Source organism: Phalacrocorax aristotelis, chromosome 11, assembly GCF_949628215.1.
Source record: "Phalacrocorax aristotelis chromosome 11, bGulAri2.1, whole genome shotgun sequence".
Lineage (NCBI taxonomy): Eukaryota > Metazoa > Chordata > Aves > Suliformes > Phalacrocoracidae > Phalacrocorax > Phalacrocorax aristotelis.
In genome coordinates, this window is record NC_134286.1 from 212,968 (window position 1) to 238,756 (window position 25,789).

The window sequence follows — 25,789 nt, forward strand, 5'->3', positions numbered from 1 at the left end:
CGGCTGCGGGCTGTGCCACGTGCATCCCTTGCGAGCCAGCCATAATTAGGGTACTGCGGCTTCCCCTCCTCTCCTTCCTCTGTCCATCGGTAGGATTTTACTCTCTGACTTTCTCCTCTTTATCTGGGCATCCCATTGCTCCGGTCCTGTTCTTCATCTCCTCACCGTCACCTCTTGCTGGCTCCACCCTGCCATCTGTCCCTGCATTTGGGTGATGTTTTCCTGGTCTGGGGGACCTGAGAAGCTCATGTCAATGGACAATGATCCCGATGCCCAGCTGGCAGGTGCCATCCCCACCTCCCACGCTCGCGTCCCTTCTGCCATTGCTGCTGCTCCTCAGCTACCGTCCAGTCCAGCAGAGAAGCCACGTTCCTTCTTCCTCCTCTCTGGGGACAGTGACTGGTCACACGCTGGGCAGAACCCCCCTCTCTCAAAGCAGCCGGTGACACTGTGACAGAGGGTTAGAGAATAAGAGCAGAGGGGCAGGAACTGAGCTTCCAAGCCTGGGAAGTGCTTCCCGTTCAAGGCAGGCTGCCCTGCCAGCCGGGCACAAGTTATTGCGGCTTCATGGCTCTGTTCACCCCTGCCAGTTCATAGAGACATGTCCCAGTTCCAGCGATGTAAGGGGATTTTTGCTCAGAGAGTAGGACAGCTGGACTTTAAACGACGGAGCAACACATCTGCCGGGTCTCCCCTTCCTGCTGCTACTCCCAGGACACGGTCTCTGCACAAGCATGTCTTATTTTTATCATCCTCTTCCACCACTGTCTTACCCCCATCTTTTCCCTTCATAATTTGGTTACAAACCAACTGAGAAAACTCAGGTTCTCAACTCAACTCCTGTTTTTTAATTAAAGTTTCTGCTTTTTCACCTAGACCTGCAGCAGGAGGGCAGAGCTTTGTCCATAATCTCAGCATCCCAAAGAGCCTCGAGAAGCAGCTTAAACCTCTGGGCTGCCTTACTGATGAGCGGGCCTTGCCCACCTCCCTGCCTGCTCCCTTCCCTCCCCGGGCAGCCCTTGCTGGTGTTCCTGAGCCCCGTCTCTCTCCCCGCTGCAGGAGGGGCTTCCCTGGTTCCCACACTCCCCAACACCTCTGGATCCTTCCAGGCTCCTCGGTTGCGTTTGCCCCCTCACTCCTGGCTTCTCCAGGCACAGCTTCAGACAGCTGTGATGTATCGGTGACAAGCTGCCTTTGTGTCCTGCTCTTGCACAACAATAGATACTCCTGTCTGTTTATACAAGTTTGAATTTGTCCCTATAAATACGGTGTGGAAGAAACAGTAGACTATAGATTGCACACTGACAGCTGAAAGATTAAGGGAACCCATTAACTAAACCAACTGCCTGGAAATCTTATGCAGAACATACACCTGAAAGCTATTATTGCTGCCCTGTCATACTACTTTATCTCTTTATTTAGGACCCTTTTTGTTTGGTTGAGGGTTTGGTGTTTTGTTTTTTTGGGTTTTTTGTTGTTCTTTTTTTTTTCTCTAATAATGTAAACTTGTTCTGGGGTAACAGAGGAGCCCTTGATTAAGTATCTAAGTATTTTCTGCTGAAGAATTTATGAACTCTGAGCCAGCACTGTCCTTGCCAGATCCCATGGAGTGTAAGGGGAGGGGGCACTCGCCTGTCTCTGGGTTTGTGCTGCGAATGGTCTTGGATCAGGTTTCCTTGCAATGAACTGTTTGCATTGCTCTCATGGGCGACTCCGTCTCACTTAAATATCTGGCTGCACTTAACCTTTTTTCACCTGAATTCTCTCCATCGCCCCAGCACTCCTTGCTCCTACCTCTCCCGCCAGCTCCCCGCTTTACAATAGCAGCCCACCCTCAAGTTTACAAGTGCAGGCAGTCGCTCGCCTCTCCCGGAGCCGCGCTGGATCCTGGCTGTGATACTGTTGAAGCTTTTTTTTCTATTCTAGTCTATTCAGGTCTCTACACAATGCTCGTCACCATAGTATCTGTGCAAGCTCCTTGTTCTCCACCGAGCACCACGCCTGCTCCTCCTGGTCGTCCTCCCCTCCTCGTTCCGCGGCTGCGGGGAGGCTCGAGGGGAGGGTGGGTTTCTTTATGCACCTTGCTGTGCGCTAGTGTTCAGGAAGGCAAAAGCGGAGACGTGTGGCTCTTCTAAAGTAAAAGTCTTTGAGTTTGAAGAGGACTGCTCTCTTGTTAACAGACCTGAACTGCGGCCTCTCCAGCGGCAGGTTGCCGTCCAACGCGAGGGGTTCAGCAGGAGGAGTTTGTACAAATCAGCGGTCCGCTTTTGGAAGTTGTTTGCCTGGGAAAACACCCACAGGTCAAACCCTCGCTGTTCCCCCTTTTCCTCATCCCTGCTTCCTCGCTTCCCTCCTCCCTTAGCTGAGCCTTGCCAGCAGCACTTCAGCGTACCTTGATTTGATTTTGCAGTTATTCAAATGATATTTGCACCTGTATGCTCACGCTGTGCTATGCGGTGATTTTAAACGCACCATTTCTTCCACCGTTGTTGCGGATGGTTTTCTCCTTCGTTTGAAATCCCAAGGTGGGGCAGTGCATGAAAAAACTAAATATCATGGTTAGCAAAAACCCAGTCTGCACGAGTGTGAAACATTCCCTCAACCCGCACTGCAGCGGCAGCCGTTTTCTGCAGCACTCGGCTTTCCCCGGGGCAGGAGGGCGAACACCCCCTCTGCCAGAGCCCCCTTTCTCCTGTGATGTGTGAGTGATTAATGCTGTCCCGAGCGAAGAATAAAGTTTCAGTTGCTGCTATTGTCAGGGGAACAGGAGCGGTTCCCGTCCCGGCTGTACAGATAGTAACCATGGCATCTGCTGCTCCGCAAATACAGCCTGGCGAAAGGGCTGGCGGTGGTTTGGAGGGCTGCAGGATTGGGGGGTAAATCACATTCAAGCCCATCTCCGCACCAAGGATGTTACTGTGTTACTGAGACGTGAGGAATTTGGAAAGAGGTTTTTAAAAGTTAGCGCAGCTGCTCTGCTGCAAACTTGCCCGAGCCAGGGTATTTTCATTTCTCTCCTCCTCTAATAAATACCTGCAGGGTTTTCCCATTTTTCTGAACTAATCACTTCACTTGTAACATGTCAGTGGGACACAACCGGCTTGCCTGTGACCTTCAGGAGAGCCCAGAGAGAATAGGGCTCAAAGTCTGTGGAAATGCTGAATTCCCACCTGGTATCATGGCTGGGCCAGCTCCTGCCTTGCTGCAGCAAGGATCGTGCCCGCCGGGACTCGTCCAGCGAGCCCTCCCAGCCCGGAGGAGTCCTGCTGTGCACGATCCTCGCAGGGCGGCTCTGCCATGCCCCAGCTCTGGGGAGCTGGCAGCAGTCAGGAAACTGCGGGAAGGAGTTCAGGGATGGCGAGTTAGGAGCGAGGGGTGGAAGGATGCGGGTGAAGCAGCTGCAGTTGTGGAAAATCCTGGATGCTTAAATGGAAGAAAACCCACCCGTTTCAGGAGGTTCTCCAAGGCAAGAAGGATCCCTCTCCCTGCTTCACGGCTCCGCACGAAGGACAGAAGAGGTCCTGGAGCATCTCCGCTAAATGCTGCGGAGAACTTTAAGCAGCACAAGCAGGGCCTGGATGAACGTCCATGGATGCACCATCAGTGCTTTTGCTTGAAAGTCAGCTACGGGGCTTTTACCAAGGTTGTGTTTGAAGGCACAGGCGCTGTTTGAAGTTTGTTGGTGAGCACTGGGAGCACCTCAGCTTCGTGGCCAGGCTCTCCAGAAAGGAGATGCCCCAGTGAGGAAGCTTTGGTGCTCCTCCCTCCGGACCAGCCAGCAGCTGCCCCGAGCACTGTCCCTTCGTGGGAGGCGTTCAGCACCTGAGAGAAGACGGGAAGGTCTGGATCTCGAGAGATGAGCATCGCGCTTTCAGGGGCCTCGCCAAGCCCCTGTAAATCAGCTGGTGGTTGCGCCGGAGAAGGCTCCATGTGGTTCGAGCTCATTTGGGCTGTGTTGGGGGGAGATGGCAGAGGTCGGGAGAGCTGGTGTTGCCAGGCAACGCTCCCCGTATATTAGGAAGATAAATCCTGTAATAATGGAAAGAACGGATACTTTCTGTGCCTGTTGTTTATTTCTTTCTTCCTCAGTGGTTCAGCTCACTCGGATCCCAGCTGCGGCATCAGGGAGAAAAATGACCTTTTAATGCCCTGAAGGACCAAGAAGTTTTATCCTTATTGATGAAATCGGTGTGATACAGGCCTTTTTGGATCTGCTGGGACTAGGGCTGTGTGACTGCGGGTACAGTCCTGGGCAGGAGGGGAGGCAGGAGGGCTGGCAGGGACAGGCAAGCCCAGCTTTTTGGAAGAAAAGGCTTTGTGGGAAAGGCCAGTTCCTTATCTCCGGACACATCCTGCTTATGTCCTACTTGCTTTTTGCAAACATTTGTGTGTTTGCGCTTTACCTATTTCAAAGAAAGCGTGTTTTGGTCCCTCTGCCGAAGCGGCTGCTTAAGCTGGTGTTTGGATTTGCATGGGTTGAGGTCCCTCCGGCAGCCAACCCGTAGCACCAGGTGACTGATCCGATCAGTTGTGATTCCGGCTAAAACACAGCTTGAATACTGAGCACCCGCAGGGAGCTGTTTGCAATCAAGCCAAAAAAAAAAAGAACAGCCTCCCTCCCAAAAGATGTTTAAATGCTTCCAAACAACAAGAAAAACTGGAGGAAATTGCAATGATTAAAGTGAACAGAAACGTAGGCTTAATTTGTCGCATATATCATTTGCTCCAACTTGTTCAGCCGGCTCTGCTATTTTCCATTAGTGCACTTCAGGGTTGCAACTGGGTTGAGAAGGAGAAGTGACAAAGCATGACGAAGCTCCAGCTTGATGAGCATTCGCTGCGCGTGCAGTCTGCTGTAGCCGGCGCCTTCGGCCACGCAGCGGCCGTACAGCCCGGCCCCGAGCTGGCAGCCACCCTGCCCGTCCTCGCTGCCCCTCGGCCGCGTCACTGGGAGAAGATGACGAGAAGACCCCAACGGCTGGTGGCTTCTCTCGTCCCACGACCACTCCTCTCCCCAGGCCATCAGGCAGAGGAACCAGCGCAGCAACGTTGGGCTGCAGCCATGGGACGCCGGTGGTGCCACCTCACCTATAGCCCAGGCACTTTGTCGTTTCCATATGCAATTAGCTTACAGCAGCATGGTAAATATTTCATACCTTATAGCAAAGGTTGTTTAATTTTTTATTATTTTAAAGCTGCTCATAAATGTTTTACAGAGATGATCTCTTCTGGTGGAGAATGGGAGAGTGCAAGGAAGGTTTCCTGCAGTTTCAGTTTTGGGGATTGCACTCCAGTCACCCCATACCCATGGTAGCTGTTAATTTGGTCTGCTAATGAGAACAACTGAAGCAGGATGTTGAGCAAAGCATATTTATTGAATATGTCTCCATGTGAAATAAATGCCTATAATATGGCTCTACTATTTATTACAACAGTAATTAAATTGTCTTTTATTCCATGGGCTCAGCTACACCAACCCAAAAGAGGGCACCCTCCCAGCTCATGTGTCATGGCACCTTCTACTTTTGTGTACTCCCTTCAAGCTCTACCATTGCTGGGACCTGCAAAAAAGCCATTGCGAAAAGCTTTCATGCAAAAAGCCATCGCTTCTGCTTGTCAGGTAATGGCCTTTATGAAATGCCATTTATGTCATCTGCTCCTGACCAAGTCCAGGAGTGACCCCTCTGAGCGTCTGTTCCACCACTGACTTGGAGAGACAACTGGAGCTCTCTCCGTCATCTGAAAGTTAGATGGCTATTACATGAGTTTCTTTCCTGGTATCATGGCATGAAATTACATGAAATGACATCAAATTTCATTTCACACGAGTCATGAGTGGTGTTCCCCAGGGCTCAGTGTTGGGGCCGGTCCTGTTCGATAGCTTCATTGATGATCTGGATGAGGGGATCGAGGGCGCCCTCAGTGAGTTTGCAGATGACACCAAGCTGGGTGGAAGCGTCGATCTGCTGGAGGGAAGGAAGGCCCTACAGAGGGACCTGGACAGGCTGGATCGTTGGGCTGGAGCCAATGGTATGAGATTCATCAAGGCCAAGTGCTGGGTCCTGCACTTGGGTCACAAGAACCCCAGGCAATGCTACAGGCTTGGGGAGGAGTGGCTGGAGAGCTGCCTGGAGGAAAGGGACCTGGGGGTGCTGGCTGACAGCCGGCTGGGCATGAGCCAGCAGTGCCCAGGTGGCCAAGGAGGCCACCAGCCCCCGGGCTTGTGTCAGCACTGGTGTGGCCAGCAGGAGCCGGGCAGGAATGGGGTCCCTGTGCTTGGCCCTGGGGAGGCCCCACCTCGAATGCTGGGCTCAGGTTTGGGCCCCTCGGGACAAGAAGGACCTTGAGGTGCTGGAGTGTGTCCAGAGAACGGCAACAGAGCTCCAGGTTTAGCCTGGAGAAGAGGAGGCTGAGGGGAGACCTTCTCGCTCTCTGCAACTACCTGAAAGGAGGTTGTAGCGAGGTGGGGGTCGGTCTCTTCTCCCTAGTAACAAGCAATAGGACAAGAGGAAATGGCCTCAAGCTGAGCCAGGGGAAGTTTAGGTTGGATATTAGGAAAAACTTCTTCACCGAAAGGGTTGTCAGGTATTGGAACAGGCTGCCCAGGGAGGTGGTGGAGTCTCCATCCCTGGAGGTATTTAAAAGAAGGGCAGACGTGGTGTTTGAGGATATGGTTTAGTGGTGGGCTTGGCAGTGACAGGTTGGCAGCTGGACTCAATGATCTTAAGGGTCTTTTCCAACCTTAACGATTCTGTGATTCTATGATTCTATTCTATGGATGTCTGCTGGATATGATACAGATAAAACCCAAAAGAATGTGGCTTCTTTTACGCTTGTTTCAGTGCAGAACCTCCAAAAAAAGCCCTTTGGGGACCAGCTAATCCTTTTCTCTGAGGTATTGCATTAGTGATCTTCCTGCAAATGTTTCTGGGAAGACCACCTCATTTCTTCTGTATTTCTCTTTCCACATGAAAAGAAAGCCAAGAGCATCTTTGCTTGTGACATTTGGCACCCTGGCTTTTAATTCTGCGTACCTTGGGACTCCCCTTTGACTCAGACACTTGCCTGCCTCACAGCAGAGCAAAATGAGGGCAAAGCTGGTTGTCTGAACCCAAATTAAGTCTTCAAGAAAGGACTTGGGACTTTAATCACAGCCAGTAACTCAACCATGCAGGGTATACTCACACTGCAGTGTCACTTAGATACTGGCTCCTGCTCCCCCCCTCCTGCCCGGATCTTTTGGCAGTTTAATGGAAACAGATTTCCTAAAGCCTTAATCATCTGTGAGCTAGACCAGCTCCTTCTACTTGTGTTTTGTCGATCTGCTATTTGCTGCGCAGCCAGGCTCGAATGCACAGCGTCATGGCAGGTAGTTGTTTTTCGGAAGACTTTCCTGGGAAAATCTCTTTTCCAGCCTTCCATCCCCACAATTCGCCACAGCTCTGCAAAGAGAAGGGATGCTAAGGGTGTCCTCCAAACCCCCTGGCCTTTCTCCATGCCTCCCTCTCCTTGCCCAGCTGCCCCAAACAGCCTGAGAGAGCACTGCTTATTTGAGTGCTCTCAGCTGTACTCATTTGAAAATCCTTTTCCTCTACAAAAAGGGAGGAATGCACATGATAAAGGGCACAAGGAAGGAATACACATGATAAAGGGCAATTACTGGGACTGCCTGGGATCTGCTTATCTCCTTTCTTGTTCAACTTCACTCCTTTCAGACCTGCCCAAGGGGATTCTCTGTGTTTCAGCTCACACAGTGATGATCCTCAGCTCTCCTACATGTGCACCTGGTGGCATTTGTCCCGTGGGCAGTTTGCTGTGACATGGCAGTCTTTGGCCAGGCTTGGTGGTGTTTTTCCCATTGAACTCCCATAGTCTGGACACCCAGGGAGGGCTGAGTTACTGATCATAGTTCGACTTCAGTACAAACCAGCAATTCAGATGTGCTGTTACCATGTGCTTGGTGAAAGCCATGGTCGTAGCAAAGAACTGTGAGCAAAATCCTCAGGGGAATGTTATTGGGTAACTGCTGCAGCTTTGATGCACTTTTCTGACCTTCCCCAGGGCCCCTGGAAACAGCATTTGGTTGTCCTGCAATAGAAGGACTTTGGAGAGAGTTTTGTGGTGGCCTCTTCCCGAGCGTTTGAATCTCAGGCGGGATGAAGGTGACAAGCCGGAGGGACTGTGGGATCACCTCCTGCACCCCGAGCCTGAGCCCCTCAGGATCTTCCTCTGGAATACAGCATCCCCCCTGAGTCACCTTAGGGTCAGAGAAGAGATTCTCTGAGATGCTCACCATCTGTCACCCCTGCCATACCCGAACACCGCACGCCTGCGCTCCGCAGGGGCAGCCCCGCCTGCGTGCCCCCATTTCATGGGCAGGCAACTTCGCACTCCCTCTTTTGTGTTTCCAGAACAGCCATTTATGCCCTATTCAAAGAGGCTATGCTATGAGTTGCACTTAGTCTTAGATTTCCACTCTTTTCCCTGGGGCATGAGCAGGTAACGAGCCCTGGAGCCCTCATGCGCTGGGAGCTGCTGCTGCTGCTCTCCCGCAGCTAATGCAGGGCTCTGGGATGTGGGATTTCAGGGACAGCAGGACAGTCGCGTCCGCACCCAGGGTGCCACAAGCGCCAGGGAGCCCAGGGAGGGACAAGGGGAGACGCACCAGCCTGTCCTAACAACCCTTCATCTCACACCACCCATGGACAAGTGGAGCCGAGTCAGGTGTGGATGGCAAAGGCGTCGGTGCTTTGGGGAGTCTGTGACCGGAGATTCATAAACAATGAAATTGTCGTGTTCCACCCACTTTTTCGATCTGCAACCTGCATTGTGTGTGGTTTTCATGAATACATTAATTAGGGGCTATGAGTCTCTGAACAATATTAACAAATCATCACTATGCTTTTGTCCATACTTCCTCTAAACATTCAGTATTTGAAAATCTGATTAGGATTGCTTAATTTTAATCAGACAGCCGAGGAACGTGGTATACCTCTCCTTCCTAGCTGGCTGAGTGATGCAGGCACACGTGCTTGAATTCCAATTCAGCTCTCCACAGCCATTTCCTGGGAACTCGTACAAATCAGGGCTGTGAACTTGGGCTCACCAGACCATCTCCTGGGAGGGCAGGGGCATGTCATCCAAAAATCCCAGGGAGAAGCTTTGGAAGCATTTAGCTCACGCTGATCTTGAGCAGCAAGAGGTGAAAAAGGAGACTAAGACAACAAACGCGAGGACAAAATTGTCTCCCAGGCAGTGAGTCAGATGTAGCTGATGATCTAGTACGAGCTGGTATCTCCAACAAACAGCTCCGGTCATGGGGAGATGTTCCCAGCCGTGTGGCCTCTATAGGTGCTTGTTGCAGATTGCCTTTATCTAAAATGGCATCGCAGAGTCCATCTGATGAGATAGGAGCACACTGATCCAGACCAGATTTTTTACTTCACCTCCCCTGCCTGAAAATATGCTACTACTAAAGTGTCAGACAGGGAAGAGACTCCCCTTTGTCTCTTCATTCACTGGGAAGAATCCATCATCCAACACTTTTCACCTGCCTCAGTCGCAGGTAAATCCCAGGCCAGATTTTTTTACATTCAAACCCTTCACGCTTCCTCTCACCTCCCTCAGTGGGACAAATAAAGCCCAATAATATGCAAACCCCTGATTTCTCAAATTCCTTCCACTCCAAGATGTCTTCTGGCAAGGAGCCTCCCGCAGAAGGGATGAGCCCAGTCTGTGCCAAAATGCAACTCAACCCCTCGCTTTCAGCTCTGTGTCAGATTTTTATCATAGCTTCGCTTTGAATACATATATGTATTTTAAAAAGAAAAAAAAAAAGACATTCAATTTAAAAACAACAGCTTTGAAATGTGAGCTAGGCTCGGGCACCGCACCGCAGGCTGCTGCCGAGCGGCCTCGCCGAGCTCCCGGCGTTCCCCCGGCCTCCGCCGGCCCCGCTGCCCTGCCGAGAAAGCCTTTTGTCTTCCCACCACGCTGGGGCTGAGCGACGGAGGGCCGCTTCCCAGAGAGAAGGCAGCTTGTTTGCAAGAAAAAGGGGAGTTTTCTCTGGCTTTTTTGATAAATACTCTGCCTTCTTTTTTTTTTTTATATATCTGCATAAATGCTGTAATTCTTTGTGGGATTTTTTCCCCTCTCTCTGCTAACAAATGCTCCAGTGTCTTTACCAGGATAAAAGGGTGGGGGAAGGAGAGGCACAACCCCCTTCTCCCCAAACCAAACCAGCAACATATTTGCACTATTTAATTTAATAGGGAATTAATACCATTAGCGGATTAAATATGCCAGCAGGCCTAGCACTCAGCATTCATTCCAGCAAAGCAGATGGGTGTGTGCGTATCTGTCACACGCTGCCAATAAAGTGGGAATGAGACAGGCTGGGCAAGGCAACGCGCACAGGCATGGTGGAGCCTGGTGTCCTCTTGCAACCCTGAGGCGTGCAAGGCTGTGTGAGGCCCGGGGACAAGGTCAAACCAGTGTGCATGGGCTGGCTGGTGCCCTTCCAGGGTGGCCATGGGACAGAGGCTGCATGGGACTCGGGGTTCAGGGGTGGCTTTGGGTGCATTGCTTTTGCCAAGCCTCAGTTTCCTCGTCTGTAAGATGGGCACCAAGATACTGGTCCAGCATCTGCTGAAACATCCTGATGAAACCCACTCCAGGAGAGCGACATAGGGATGATGTTGTCCATAAGAGCCCAGGAATCACGTGCTGGAAGGGGGGACTGGGGAGGAATAAAGGGACTTGCCATCCTGCCCCATCCAGGTGACCGTGGCAGCATCGTGACTGTGCCTTGCTGATGCAGCTGCGTCTCTCCCAGGCAGCGGGAAGCAGCTGTTTCTCCACAGTCGCTGCCTTCACTCGCGCTTACCGCTCATTTTCTTATGACGAACTCAAGCTTGTGACAGCCTGTCCACCCATCACTGGTGGAAAACACAGCTTCTTCTCTAGAGCGATAGCCAGGCGTGGGGCATCCTCTCACCTTGCTGGGCCCTGCCGCAGGTCCACCCTTCGCCATTGCAGCAGCAAAGGCCCCTCAGCCCCTGCCTCCAGCACCCTCCACTCCCGACCGGAGGAACAGGAGAAACCAGGGGCTGGACAGGGAGAAGGGGCAGGGGGTTTTGGGTGAGGTGCTTTAAGGAAGATGTCATCAGGAGAAGTGGGATTGCGTGGAAAAAGTAGCAAAAGAGAAATTCTGCTGGTGAAGAAGTGCCTCTGTGCGCAGGTGCTGCTCGGGGCTGCGCCGGGGGGCGATGGGGCACAGCAAAAGGCAAGGGGACCCAGGAGGGACGGCGAGGTTGCGTAAGCAGGGAGGTGACGTGAAAGAAGCATAGCAGGAGTGAAAGACTTTGAAGTGGAGGGAGAGAGAAAGGAAGGGAAAGAGGCCAACAGAAGCGTCACTGGGGCTGGTCAAACATTTCATTTTTGGCAGCTGTGCTCTACAATGTTCAAGGAGCCAAAAGAAGACGAAATAAAGAGAAACCACTTCAATAAACACTAAAAATTACAAGAGCCTTTTATTCTAATATGATTTGCACAGTATTTTTGTTAGCGATTGACAGGATTCCCTCCCTCTCTGGCAAGGTACCTGGGAGGACAGGAGGGATGAATAGAGGAAGGACTAAATGAACAATGGGGGGACGCTGGCTCGCGCCACTGGCAGTGCTCCATCGGCTCCAGTGGGCTGAGCCGGCGGAGGATTTGGCCCATTACTGACAGTCTGTGGAGAGATGAAGGAGCAGAGCAGGACATGGTGGGCATTTGGGTCCCTGCCCAGGGAAGAGTCCCTTTGCTGTGTGCGTCGTGATATCTCTGCAACCCCGGTGCTGCTTCATGGCCTCTTAGCACAACGCTGGGGAAAGAGCATCCTCCAGTACCCGGGACATGGCTCTTGGGTTCCATCTACACATGCAAGAGAGGGGTGAAACTGTCTGGCCTCCACCAGACATAGCGATGTGTCGCCTCTTTTCATGGGCCGTGGTGGTGCCTGGCACCCCTCAGGCCACCCGCAGCCAGGACCCTGGGCTTGGGGGGGCGTCTCCCCATGGAGCCACCAGCCTGCCAAAGGCCTTGCCCTCAAAGGGGTGATGAGGGTGGTGAAACACTGGCACAGGCTACCCAGAGAGGTTGCAGATGCCCCATCCCTCATCTGAGTTGAGGATGTCCCTGCTCATTGCAGGGGGTTGGACCAGATGACCTTTAAAGGCCCCTCCCAACCCAAAGCATTCTACGAGGCTATGAGAGCTGCCCAGCAGCCAAATTCCTGCTGGCATCAGTGAGTGGCCAGACCTGCAGGTCCTGACTACAAAGGTGTTTCCTACCTTGCTGCGTCCCTCCAGGACAGCTTGCTCCCCCTCCGCAGCCCGCCCGCCAGAGGGACCCAGAAAGCCACGTGATGGGTGCTGAGGACGGAGGGCTCGGCATGGCCAAAAGCACCCCGACACCGGGAGGTGCCACGTGCACCTCTCCCGCCCGCAACCCCCTTCCTGGGGTCCGCAGCCATCCTGTTTTACATTACGTACATTAACTTTTGGACTCTTAATCCCCTCCATTGAATAAATCACCCCTTCTAGCCTGATAACTTTTCTTCCCCTTAAGCTATCATCCTGGTCTTTCATTCCGTGCAGGATTTGAGACTCTCCCTGCTGTCTGCAATCAAGGTGCATTCTTTCAGCAATTATTTTGTGTCACTGCTCTCCCCTCTAAAATTTCGGGGGCTAGCATCTTTTTTCGCTTGCAGGCTTCCTGTTGCTGCTTATCTCCAGCGTCTCCAGCCAAGAGGTCCTTTCATTCCACCTCCGCTGTCTGACACTAGCCCTGGATATGGAACTTGGTCAAAAATGCTTTCTCAACACATGTTTGTCAGGACAGAGAGCTTGCATCTGTGCTTGGCGGTGCAGTGTCATGTTCCCTGTCAGTGGGGGGACATCAGGGGAGCGGGGCTGAGCTAATGGACTGGATCAGGTTCTCTTTGCTGACAAAGATAAGAGAAGGAAGCTGGACATGTGTGAGAGAGAAATGTGGGGACAGAAAGGAGAGGGGGTGAGTGCTGGGGGCATTCGTTAGGGGAAGGGCGAAGATGCACAAAGGAGCCCTTACTTCCCCGGCTGCAGGGCCAAGGACAAACTTGCTGCAGTCCCTTTGAACCACGTCCTGCTGCGGTGAGGAGCCACAGCGTGCAGTTCAACCCCGCGCCAGGGCACACGATGCTTGCACCGCTTGCAGCATCGGAGACCATCGCCTTTCCTCTCCTGATGGAGAGGAGTCAGGAGGAGCAAGGACGGCAGCCTGCTCTCCCTGACCCAGCTGACATGCGGAGGGACGCCGTAAGCGTGGTTATTCGGGAGGCTCCGCCGGTGTGACAGCTGGGCTGGGTGATGGAGGCCTGGGACATGCTGCCTGCATCGCTCCTCGAGCGCAGACCACAGTAGGAGTGATCAGATGTCATGATATAGAGAAGAGAATAAGGTTATTTGCTCAGAGGTCAGGGAAGAGGTCATCCTCCACGGTGCATGATTTATCTATTTATTTATTGCATGTTTCTAAGTGCTGGGCAAGGCTTCCACAGGGCCTCGGCAGGAGCTGACGGGGCCAGGGGGCTGATGTGACGGGGCAGAGCCTGTGCCCACTCAGCCCATCCATCCCCTCTGCGACGTGCCTGTCGCCACGGCACTCGCCCAGTGACTCTCCATGGAGCGAGATCCTGAACATGAACATTTTTTTAAACATGGTTTAAAAAAATATAGCAAACTCAAAGGGCAAAACCTTCATTTTTCCTTTGTTTTTGTTTTGGTGTTGGTTCCATCCCCTCTCTCGGATGGAATTTGGATAGTAATCACCTTCATAAGCCACCCACGGTGCTGGTTCCGCTGCCGCAGTCCTTCCCACACAGATGCTCGCAGCGAGATGGACCCTCTCAGACACATGCACTGCAACTACTCATACCTCAACACTGATTTGGGGTTGATTTTCTTTTTTTTGCTCTTCCAGGTGGGGGTGAAGGAAGAGGGAAGGTAACTTTACAACAATGTGTTATTTTGAATATTGGGTGAATGGTTAGATGCCAATGGGCATGAGGGACATCAGCAGATGGACAGGTTGAAGGGTGCGGGAGGGTCTGGTTTCTGCTGCTGGGATGGTCCAGAGGCACGTGCAGGGACCATCCCGATGACGTTAGCAGCTGTCTTGCAAGCATTAATCGTACGGTGAAGCTCACTGTACCTCCAGGAACTGGGACAGAGAAGAGGGAGCTCGTTGAGGGGATGGAGAGATGCCTCAGAGAGGGCTGCAGGGGCACCAGCAGCCCCCCGGCCCCCCAGCCTGGCTGTGTACCAGCCACTGCTCCCAGGAGCAGGTCTAAGACACCTTGAACTTGGGGCTGGAGCAAGAGACTGGGGCATGAAACAGAGAAGGCTAAGTGCAACGAAGATGTCCTGACGACCAGAGCCAGATGATTAGTCTCTGGGCTCGTACTACATTTCCTAAGAAAGGATTTCTAGGGAAAAGGTCCCTGCAGCTACAAACTTGAAGGGGTTTTGGCTGGCCCCCGTGCAGTGCAGCCTGCCGGACACCAGCAACCCTCCGTCTTGGGGAGCACAAACGGCAATTGATGCTATGCAGGAGTGAGGAGTTGAAGTTCAGGTACTGACAGGGAAGCAGGAGACCAAGAGGGGATAAGAAGGTGCTGGACTCTGCCCACTTCACGGTTGTGGTTCGTTAAAGGATAAACTGAGATTTGTGCCTGCTTCCAAGAAGGGCAGGGGGTCTCATGCCGGCTTGGGGCTCACTCAGTAAAGGCTGCAGTTAAAACCCAAAGGGTTTGCCTGCGCAGGGTGCAGCGGTGCCCGGGGCACGGCGCGGTGCTGCTGGCCACGTTGTGCTGGGGCTGACAGGCACCTGCCGGGGTCCCGCGGCCCCAGCTGAGGAGCTGCAAGGAGCCCAGGTTTAGCACAACCACCCCTTAAATCAGTCCCGGGGGAACATGGTGATTAGCAGGCTTGGGGCTTGAATAAATCTGCCTCTCCCAAATGACAGGGCACTGGAGTTAAATGCAGGAGGATGAAAATCTCTTTTGGAAGAAGCACCTGGCAGTGGAGCAAACCCACTCTCCAGCAGATTTACTGTGCACGGTGGTTATTTGTTTAAGATGTGTCCTGAGCGCTCCTTCCATATTGCAAAGCCCACTTAAGTAAACACTTCACCTGAAGCTTTGAGTGGTTACCGCCGTGGGCAGTATTTCTTGGGCGAGCATCCCTACGGCTCTGCAGCCTCCCTCTCCCCTTCCTGCTCATGCACGCTCACACACATGCACGGCCGGGTAGTGCATCCATTAAATTCAGCCACGTTCCTGAAACTGCAAAGATAAGAAGTATAAAATAAGGAGCCCCTTTGTTCAGCCATTTCTCTGCTGCCTTGCGTGAATAAAACCATCTGAGACAAGCGCCTGACAGAAGAATTAAAACTGAAAGGAGAAAAATATTTCTTATGAATCTCCCAGTTTTTTGCCTCGGCAAATGCTGTGTAACACCAGTGCTGGGTGCTCTGGTGCCTCTGCTGCTCTCGAGCAGCTCTTTGCTGTCACAGCGTGTGTCGACATCCAAGGTCCCTGCTTCCCCAGAGGGGTGCGGATGGGGCCAAGGGGGTGTTAGGAGATGCAGAGCCGTCCTGTCTGGGCATGCCATGCCTGTGAGCATCTCTGAGCCCTGTGCTGGCTCTGGGGTCTGCAGAAAGCTGCTGCATCGGGGCAATTAGGCGAGGCGATTATGTGACAAAAATTCGGTTCTGTCTCATCAAGTTAAGGGAAATATTTCAGCTCACCTGATGGGGGTTTGGTCTTTGAACTACAGCTCTTTCTCTGAAGCCCTGGCCCTGGGATGCTGACGATGCAGCGGAGCTGGAGCCATACCTGCACCCCCGTGGGGCCGACCCACTGCTCACCCATCACCCACCTCCCCATGGCCGCATGGCCAGGCAGGACTCGTCTGGGTGCGGGAGCTGCTGCTGTCTGTCCATCCCCGGAAGCCAGGAGGGGTTTAGCCACCACAGCCTTTACCTGGTGGCTTTCGTCTGCCTGCTGCAGGCAGCGGGTCCAGCGGCCGCACTGCACGGGCCGTCTGCCTGCCAGGATGCACCGAAGCAGGCAGGAGCTGCAGGGGATCCGCCTCTGCCCTGCCGCCAGCCCCGGTCCAAGCCACTGCTCCTGCTCCTGGGGATGCGGCCGCAGAGCTGGGGATGTTTAAATAATTCAGGAAAGTGCTTTTGCTGGGGCCTGTGGCCCCAGAATCGCCGGTGGCTGGCAGGGAGTTACCCTTGTTCTTCCAGCACCGGTGCAGGCACCCCGCTCCCATTGCAAGTCCTCTTAGCTGTGCCAGTCCATACAAAGCCAGTGACCGAGGCTTTCAGCAGCAAAACCCTGGCAAACCGCACTGACACTGTGTATGCTGTTCGTTACAGTAACGGTGCAGAAAATCCCTACAGAAAGCAGGTAAGATATGAGCTTTCCCTCCTGGACTTTTAAATAAACAACTGCGCAGAGCCAGGGCTGGGAGCAGGAACGAAAGCTAAGGGAAGTTGGAATGAAATCCTCCTCTTCTCTCCATCCTCCTCTGCTTTTTTTCACCGATGACATTTACTCTGCTTAATAAAAGGAGAATTTATGTTTGACTCCCATAATGGTGCCTTTTAATCTCCGAGACCTCGATACTTCAGAACTGTGTGCGCGCGCGTGTGCCCAAAAAAGCGACTTTCAGTGTTTCAGTCCCAGGCAGGAGGAGGAGGCGGCAGGAGGGGCAGCGGAGGTGCCGGCGGGACTAGGCTTGTGAAGCCCAGCATTGCAAAGAGCTTTAGGAGCTGTGTGAACCCCCTGCAGCCGGTGGCCTGTGCTGCTAATTACGAAGGGCTGGGAGGGCTCAGCGTGACTCGGGGATCTCTGCGTTTGAGCAACTTAGATGGCTTGAGAGAGCTACTACCGCTGAGGGATGGCGGGGGCCACCCCGCAGCCTCTCTGAAAGCAGTTATCGCTTCTGGATGAGGAAGCGACAGAAGCCCCTTGAAATAAAACATTGAAGTTTCCATTAGCGACATCTCCAAGTTAGCCGGCACTGATCGGCTCCAGATGGGATGTCAGGCTCCAACTCTTGCTCGTTGTCCTTGGAAGAGAGAGGGGCTGGGGGGGCTGCGATGAAATGGTCTCCGGGCTTGTGGGGAGTCTGAGCTGGGCCAGTGCGTGAAGGGGTGCTGCAGGTGGAGGGCAGGCAGATGGTGGTGGGACGGTGGGATGGTGGGACGGTGGGATGGCAGGATGGTGGGATGGCAGGTCGGTGGGATGACAGGACGGTGGGATGGTGGGACAATGCCACGGTGGGACAGTGGGATGGTGGAATGGTGAGAAGGTGGGATGGTAGATAAAAAATAAATCAAGCCCCAGTTTACTGATGATGCCAGTCCCAGGGATGCAAATCCATTCCTGTTTTATAGACTAAGAAATAAGGTGAGAAGGGGATTACATGCCTGTGATCACACCATGAGGCAAGAGCAGCCTGTGACCTCTGGCACCTCCCCACTCCCACCAGCCCGTCCCTGCCCAGGGCTCTCCACAGAGGCACGGTCCAGGCCGGGGGTCCATCTCCTCCCAGCTTGCCCTGGAAGATGCTGTGCTCTGCCGGCAAATGGGGCCATGGGGTGGGCTGGCAGCCGCCGGCGCAGGGGAGGCTCGCGGTTCCAGGGGCGCCGGGACACATCCTGGTGCGACCGCAGTGGCTCTGGGGCTCCCCGCTCCCCTGCTGATTAATGGCTCCTTATGCAGAGACCGAGCTCCCTGTGGAAAAGAGAGTTTCCGTTTACCCAATTGGAGCTAAAGACGTTATCTCATTTGTTCTGGAGGCGGCAACATGTAAGAATTAATTTTTTGGGGTATTTCCCAGGACATTTTTCTCCCAAGGCTGCTTTTGGAGCAGCTCTTGTCAGCCAGGATGTATGGTCTCCGGCACACATTGCTTTCAAGGCGAGCGAGCAGGTCTGGCATCTCTTGTGTAGGTCCCACGCATGGTGTTTTGTTTGGCTCTGCAAACCATCCCTTTCAAGTGGATCACGGCTGAAGAATGACAGAGGGCCAGTGACAAATTTTAAACATTATTTAGAAATCAGGGCAGAAAGCAAAAAGGTCAGACCCTAACGCCGGCGATGAGGGAAGCAGCGAGGGGGGGCTGCGCGTGTTTCTTCTCACATGTGCTCAGGGGCTGAAAACCGGGAAGAAAAATAGCACCCAAGTTCCTCAGCTCCCTCTGGAGCCTCTAATGGGGTAAATTAATGAGCTGGAACGTCATGCTGGCGATGGTGAGGGGGGACCTGACAACGCCGGCGGCTGCGGGGTGACGAGTCATGGTCACCTTCAAGGGACTGGCTGGGGGGGGTGGGGTGCACATGTGCCGTCTGTGCCCATCCCTGTGCATGGTGCCAAGGGGATTTTGCTGGCTCCTGCCCTCTCCCCCTGCCTGATCGGCTCTGCCCAGCTGCCGGGGGAACTGGGACGGGCAGGAAAGCCCGGGGTGAAGGGACGGTTGCTGAAGCTGTGCAGCAAACCCCCTCGTAGGTGGGAGACAGGAAGGAGCACGAGGTCTGTGCATGCAAGGAATGGCTTGGCTCAGCAGTCTCCATGGGGGTTCACTTCAGCTGCTTTTCCCACAGCCTACCCCAGCCGCTGGGGCTTGTCATCATGTCCCCTCGCTGGCAGCATCCTCCCAGCCCTGCCCTGCTTTGGCCGTACCTCCTGCCACTGAGTATAGCCATGCAAAGGAGCCCAGGCTGCCAGCACCCGCCCTGACCTTCAGCAGCCTCCACGTGCTTTTAATAGCCCCACAGGCCAGGGATATGAACCCCATCGGAAGCCCGGTCAGAGATGGAGCAGACATCACCCCTCGCTATTGCACAGGGTGCAGGCGCTCCGTGGCTGGAAGCAGGGCCGTGAAGGTGACCCCCCATCCCCCCCCCGCTGCGCCAGCTGTGTCAGCAGAGGGGCTGCGGGGAGGCGCAGGCAGCGACATGGCGCGGCACGGCACGGGGTGCGCACCCCCGGCTGCTCTGCACGGGCGTCTCGGCCCGGCCACCACGTCGTCACAAAAGGTAGCAGGAGTTTGGGGCGTTATTGGCGAAATAAAAGAATAAATCGGTTTGGATTGCTATCAAATTTTTTATTTCTTCCTTCTTGGTGTTTTCCAGTTATTTCATCCTTTTAAATTGTTTTTCCTCCTTCTGAGAAGCGCCCTGAAATTTTACTTGAAAACTATGACCTGCGAGGCAGGGGGTGAGAGGCGTCGCTCTGCCCTGCATGGTGAAAGCTTCCAGGTTTTCTGAAACGCAGAGGTTTTTTTTTTCACAAAGGGCAAATTAAGCTGTTGGGACTTTTTTTTCGCTCTGATCTACCCCTCAGGTTTTTGTTGTTGTTCTGGACGTGGTCCCCTCTTGAAACTCCAGTTTCCGGCTGATTTTCCATTCATTAAATTTCAAACGCGCCGGCTCTGCCCTTGCCTTCAGCAGGTGCCAGATCTGCTGAGCTGGCAGCACGAGCATCGCTTGGCCGAGCAGAGCTCCCTGCCAGCAGCCTGCCTCGCTCCACTGAGATGATGCCCGCAGCGGGAGGTGTCCCCGCAGCACGGCACCCCCCCTCGTAGGAGCACGCATCCCGAAGGACCCCCGGGGACGTGCATCCTTCCAGGGGTGAGAGAGACCTTCTCCCCCACGGCAGGCAGGCGCTTCCCAGCCGGCATGGCACAGCCGGGGTGCCGACCCTGGGGTCCCCTCGTGCCGCGGGGCGTCACGTTGGTGTCACCGCTGCAAGGACTCGACTGGCAGCAGCCAGGCAGGGTCCACCTCTGAAAGGGTTGCTAATAAATAACCAGCTCCAGCCTCAGCTCAGGCTCCTGGGAAAGTTAAAACAAACTTTGTGGTGCTCAGTGAACTAATTCCCCGTCGCAAACACGAGCTCCCCTCCCTGCTGCATTCACCAGCTTTTCTGCTTTTCGTGACATGCCCTTCATTCAACTGGCAAAACAAAGCGGCTCCTCCAAGAACTCCCCCAAAATCGAACGAACCGCTCTGCATCCAAGTGCCATGGTTTAGACCCACCCATGTTTCCATCTCCTTTGCCTTTATCTCCCTTTCTGCCCATCGGGTACCAACCGAGGGTCCTCCTTTTTGGGTTGACCTCTCCCTGCACCATGGAGGGCTGAGCTTTTCCTCCAGCACTGACAATCAGGATTAAAAGTGTTTTCCTTGACACCTTTAATTCAGAGCACGCAGCCAAAGCCAGCCTGATGAGCCCGGGTGAGGTATTCAGGAGGGCTCTGAGGATCCCAGTGAAAACACAGTGCAGAATTGCCACCCTCTCTACCTCCTGATGGAAAGATGAGGGGAGTAAAAAGGAGGTAGGTTGTTTCAGCTCCCCCGAACAGAAGACCATTGGAGAAGATCAGTGTTTCTAACACCTTCTTTCTGGCAAAGTCCTGGCCCTCGTCCTTTCAGTGTTTTCCTCCCTCCCAGTGATGAGAGGGGAATAAACCTGACAGTTTCTGAGTATCTGTGCTTCCCCAGAAACGCCGCAGCATGGCTCGTCCCCAGCCCCTGCCCCCCGCCGGCCTCGGTCCCACCAGTCCCCCTCCCTCTCCCTGCACCCCAGATCTCTCCGGCTCCCCGCAGCTTGCATCTGACGGGGAAACGCCAGGCTTAATGGTGATTCTAGGTGCTGGAAGGGTGGCGATCTGATCGGGGGGAGTGAACGGCTTGGCAAAAGGACACTTCAGCCGCTCAGGCTGTTTTGCATCTCGTGCACTGTCGAGCCCCCCACCGTACCGGGCTACCTGGGGCGATGCTGGGCCACGAGCCGTGCCCACCGGCGGCAGCCACATGGCAGGCGGCTGCCCCACAGCGGCACCCCGGGGGGGACCCCTAGGACGGGATGGAGCATCCACGCAATCTAGCCACAGCAGCGCAGGTACCGCACGGGGAATCGAACACGCAGAACGCACCGGGAGCGCGTCTACACACACAAACGCTTCCACAGACACACTTCTAGGTAATAATCTCTGCTCCCCCCCGCCACCCCCCTGCTGTTTTCTTTCCTTGATCAAAGCCCAGACGTGAGGGAAGTCCATCTGTGAAAGATCGAGCCATGCATTTTTCGTGAAGGTATATGGGCTGGCAGCGAAATTTCTCTGACAAGTCCAACAGGGAAAAATGGAGAAATGAAAGCCTTTAAGATGTGTGCGTTTCCCAGATGACTGGTGATGTGTGTGGGTAACATATGGGCAGTCTGTGCCCACTGTCCCACAAAACATGCTGATTTTACACTTGGATTTCTCAGATTCCCTGACAGCTTTGCAGACCGACTCCGACAGCCTGCTATTAAATGCCGTTCAGTTATATTGCTGCCGGTGCCTGGTGCAGCGCTGGCGAAGGGCAGGGGACGTCCCTAACAGTGGGGCTGCAGCTGCAGCCGCTGCACGGTGCACGCTCCGGCCAAGCATCCGTCTTTCCAAGAGGTGTGGAAATGGGTTAACAACGTGGCCAGTCGCAGGCATCAAACCCAGGCTTGAAACAGCTTGCAGAAATGTGAGTTTTGCCTCTTGCTGTCAAGTATTTCTATTTTTCATGAATTTTGCAGCTCTTGCTTGGACCGAAATAGCACAAAAGTTGCTGCTTCCCCTCCGACTGCCAGCCTGCAGGCTCTGCAGGCTGCCAGTCAGCTTCAGGACCGGAGGGGGATGTTCTGTGCTGTGCTGCTCCCAGTGCCACCCTGGTGCTCGGTGCTGGGGTATGGGGGATAAAGATACTGCCACATAGTAGGACATGGTCTCTTTTTGTCACCTGCTGGGTGGTTGGGAACCAGCCCTGATGTGCCCCAGGAACAACTCCATATGTCAAGCCTTGTTTTTTCTTTTTCCAGGATGACAAGACCAGGAAAATGCTGTTCCTGGGTCAGTCCCCGGGTCCCCTTTGCCCACCCCTACTCTGCCACACAGCCCAAGGACTGAACCTGAGATAACACAGAAATCAGGCAGAATAGGATGAGCTTTGCTCTTTCACATTCTGATTTTAGGGACTCCCCGAGCAGAGGAAGCATCCAGGTTGGTACATCTGCCTGGGAGGGAATTCTCTTCCATGAGTTTGTCTAGCACCTATTTGAGCCTGTCTGTGACCGTGCTGCTGTTAAACCCCATGGTGATAAATCCCAAAGGATTATCTTGCCCTTGTGAGAAAAGCCAATTTATTGACCTTAATGGACTCTGGGGAAGCCTGGGGTTTTCAGCTCAGTCCTGACAGAGGGAAAAGGTGAGTTTGTGCAGCTCCCTCGCTGTCCTCGCACCACAGCTTCTTCCTCTGCCAAACAAGCGTGCTTCAACCCAGGAAAGGCAAAACAGAGAACCAGGGCAGGCAGGTGTTGATTCCCACCCCCCAAACCAGTACCCTGTAGGGAACGACAAAAGGGCCCATGTAGAAACAGACCTGTTAGGTTACCCGCATGGAAGGGAGGGAAAGTAAAACGAAATAAATTGCCCAAACTCATATTCCAGCTCAGAGACTAAGCCAGGATCAGCTCCCTGCAGCTAGCTCTGGCCTTAGGAGGAGCCGTTCAGACTGAGCACTCGCTCAGTGTCTGCTTGCTTTTAAAACCTTGGAGATTTCCGAGGGGACTCCAGTGACAGATCAGAGCGTCTCTGTTTAGCGACTCTCCTCGGTTGATGGGGTCAGTGATCTTCACCTCTGTGACCGTAAAACATGCAGGTCTTGGAGGAATGAAGAAGTTCTGCCTGGTGATATCAAAGTTTGGCATGATCAAGGGAAGTGCTGGTTCTCTGACGATTGCTTGGGAGCACAGAAGCAAAAACCTTACAGGCAAATTACTAAGAAAGTGTCTTACAGAAACATTCGCAAGCAGTTCCCTTGAGTGCATCCATCAGAGGACAAAAATTTTGAGAATGGGGAAATAATAGTCACATACTCTGCTCTTACATTAACTCGTTAATTCTGGGTATTTGCGGGGCCCTAGGTGGAACTAATGCATGCTCTCCCTATATTTATTATTATCTGCATTGTTAAAATATGTACACCAATCCTGTGAGGAAGCCTAACTGGGGCTGGCTTTGAAAAGGTTCTGCTCAGCTGCAAGTCTCATTTGCTTGTGCAGTCGCTGTGATGGAGTGAGAAAACCAGGTAAAGCAGAGGGGTGGTCCCAGCTGAGAGGTCTCTCGAGTGCACATTTCTCCACTTACGCACCCAAATGCCATTGCTGGGCTTACAAATTTAACTTGTCGCTCCCCACAGCATGGTCAGAGCTCCCACGGTTCGGTCTCCGAGGGGAGAGCCCATGGCCCTGGGCCCCATGCCCAGGGACGGAGCTGACGGACGTGGCTGAGCGGTGCTGCCTGCTTCCAGACAGCTTCTCCCGCTTCGCATCCCTCCCCTGCCTGAGCTGCCAGCGGAGACGCTGAGTCTGGGAGAAGAGATGCTGCATTTCTGCGGGGAAGCAGTGACTGCACGCGCTGCAAACATACAAAAGGTGCTCTGGGATCCTCCTGAGGGGAAATGCAGCAGAAATGCAAACTGTTGCTCCTAGCCTGATAGGAAGCTGGACGTTTTCTCAGTGATTAGCATGCAATGTGTGTGGTGCAGCCCCATACTGTGTATTCAAACTCTATTTCTATATAGAAATACGTTTTTAATACTCCAATGATGGTATCTAATATTCAATAATTATTGTGGCTCAGTTTTTAAGATGCACTTTAGATTTCCCAGGCCAGTTATTGAATGTGAGTGAGATGCAAATTAAACATTAAAACCATATTTATGGAGGGGTTAGCAGCAGCTACATAATGTTACAAACAGAGCAGGCCACAAGAATCAACTAGCCATCTGGGAGACCTCCGGGAGGATTTGTTGTAAAAGCAATTGGCACATCATTAGCCTAGAATGCAAATCCCTTCGATGTGAAGGAAGTCCATGATCGGGCAGGCTCTTCCCATGCTGGATCCTAAGGGCAGGTATCATCTCTGAGCAGGACACGTGAAGATGTTCCTGAGAAGGTGGAGCTGAGACGTGGGACCGAGCTGTTGCCTGCCTTCTTGGTACGTGCAGGGGCAGGTGAGACCCCCTTGGAGGGTCTGGTGGTGTTACTTAGCCCTGGTGTTTCACCTCGGCCTCCAAGCTGCAGTACGCCCTTCAGCGCTACGGAGAGGGCTGGAGGAGAAGGCAGTGGGTGTAAGGTGGTGCATGAGGTCATATGAATAACTTTGGTCTTCACAGAGCTCAGCTTTACAGTGGGCCTTGAACAGGTAGAATTTGGAAATTCAGGCCTAAATTTTGTGGCTGGAGTCCACTGTTGAGTTATAAAGCCAAAACATGGACCCACCTTGCTGGCCAGGAGAGCAGAGGCACAGCACCAGCCATGAGGGCATGTATTGCTCAACCTTCTGCTCCCTAAAACCCTTCTTTCTCCTGGCCCCAGAGCTGTGCTCAGCCTCTCTGGGATCGCAGCTTCCTGGAAGGCACCCGGCGTATCTGCCAATGCGCGGTTTCTCTGCTAGAGGGCAAAACTGTTGGCGTGGAAAGGGGAAGGCGGGTGGCACCAGAAGATCGATCTGAGCTCTTGGCGCAGGGCGGCTCTGGGGACTCAGGGCCGCTTCCACAGGCACATGGAGCAAGGCACAGCCCCCCATGCTCAGTGCAGGCATCCTGAAGGACCATCCTTACCCACGTGGCAGGAGGAGGAAGAGTGGTTTGGTGAGGACAGAGCTGCTCAGTTCTTCCAACAGCATCGCTGTAGGTTTGGAGGAGCCTTTTGGAAGACAGCAGTGGAGGATGAGTATGGCGAGCTGTACCATCTGGTGATTGCTGTCATCTGCCCAAGACGCAGACCCACAACAGACTTTGTGTCATTCCCACCTCCTGGTCTGCCAACAGGATCCTGCCCTTTTGTGCCACATGACAGAGGTCTCTTCTTTCCTCCTCCTCATTTTCTCTAGTCAGTGTGGCCTGACTGAAGGCTGGTGTGGAGAAAGGACCCCGCTGATGGACCAGCCCACCCCTGCTGGGACTGGGGGGCTCTGGGGCTCCCATGACCCACAGTGGGCACTTGGAATGATGCCGTCCCTGGGGGCTGAACACCAGCTGCAGCCCAGCACCACTTCGGGTTTCCTTTCACAAGTGGGAGCCTTTCCTCAGGGCCACGTTCTCGGCAGCTACGTATGCTGGAGCTGCTAAAATTTGCTGAGCGGGCACAGCCGGGAGGCCGCACGGGGTAGGGAGCAACCTCTCATCTAGCAGCGCTTGTGCCTCAGGTGTGAGCTGAAGTCCTATTGATTTCTAATCAGTGAGCTCATATTCCCCGTGGCTGCAGTGGGAGAGGGTCAGCAGCGGAGGGGAGGTGGAGGAAATCAGCAGTTTGGGTGGTCCCAGGGTGGGACTGATGGAGCCGCTGACAGAGACTGAGTTATGGCTCTGCATGCACGGCGCTTGGGAGATGGTTCCGGAGGGCTGGTGGAGCCTTGCTTATTATCTGGTTGAGTCCCGTTCTGGGGAAACCACCGAGAGAAGAACGCTTGAGCCATAAAACATATTGTTGTCTTTTAATGAACGAGACTCACAGGGGACTAGGACTATTTTTTACTCCATCGTTATTCTTTCCTCAGCTCAGAGAAAGTTGCTGAGTGTTGTGTCTGCCAACTGCAGGCCAGATGCTACAGCAGACCCAGGCAGTCATGTCCTGTCCAGCCTGGCCCGGACC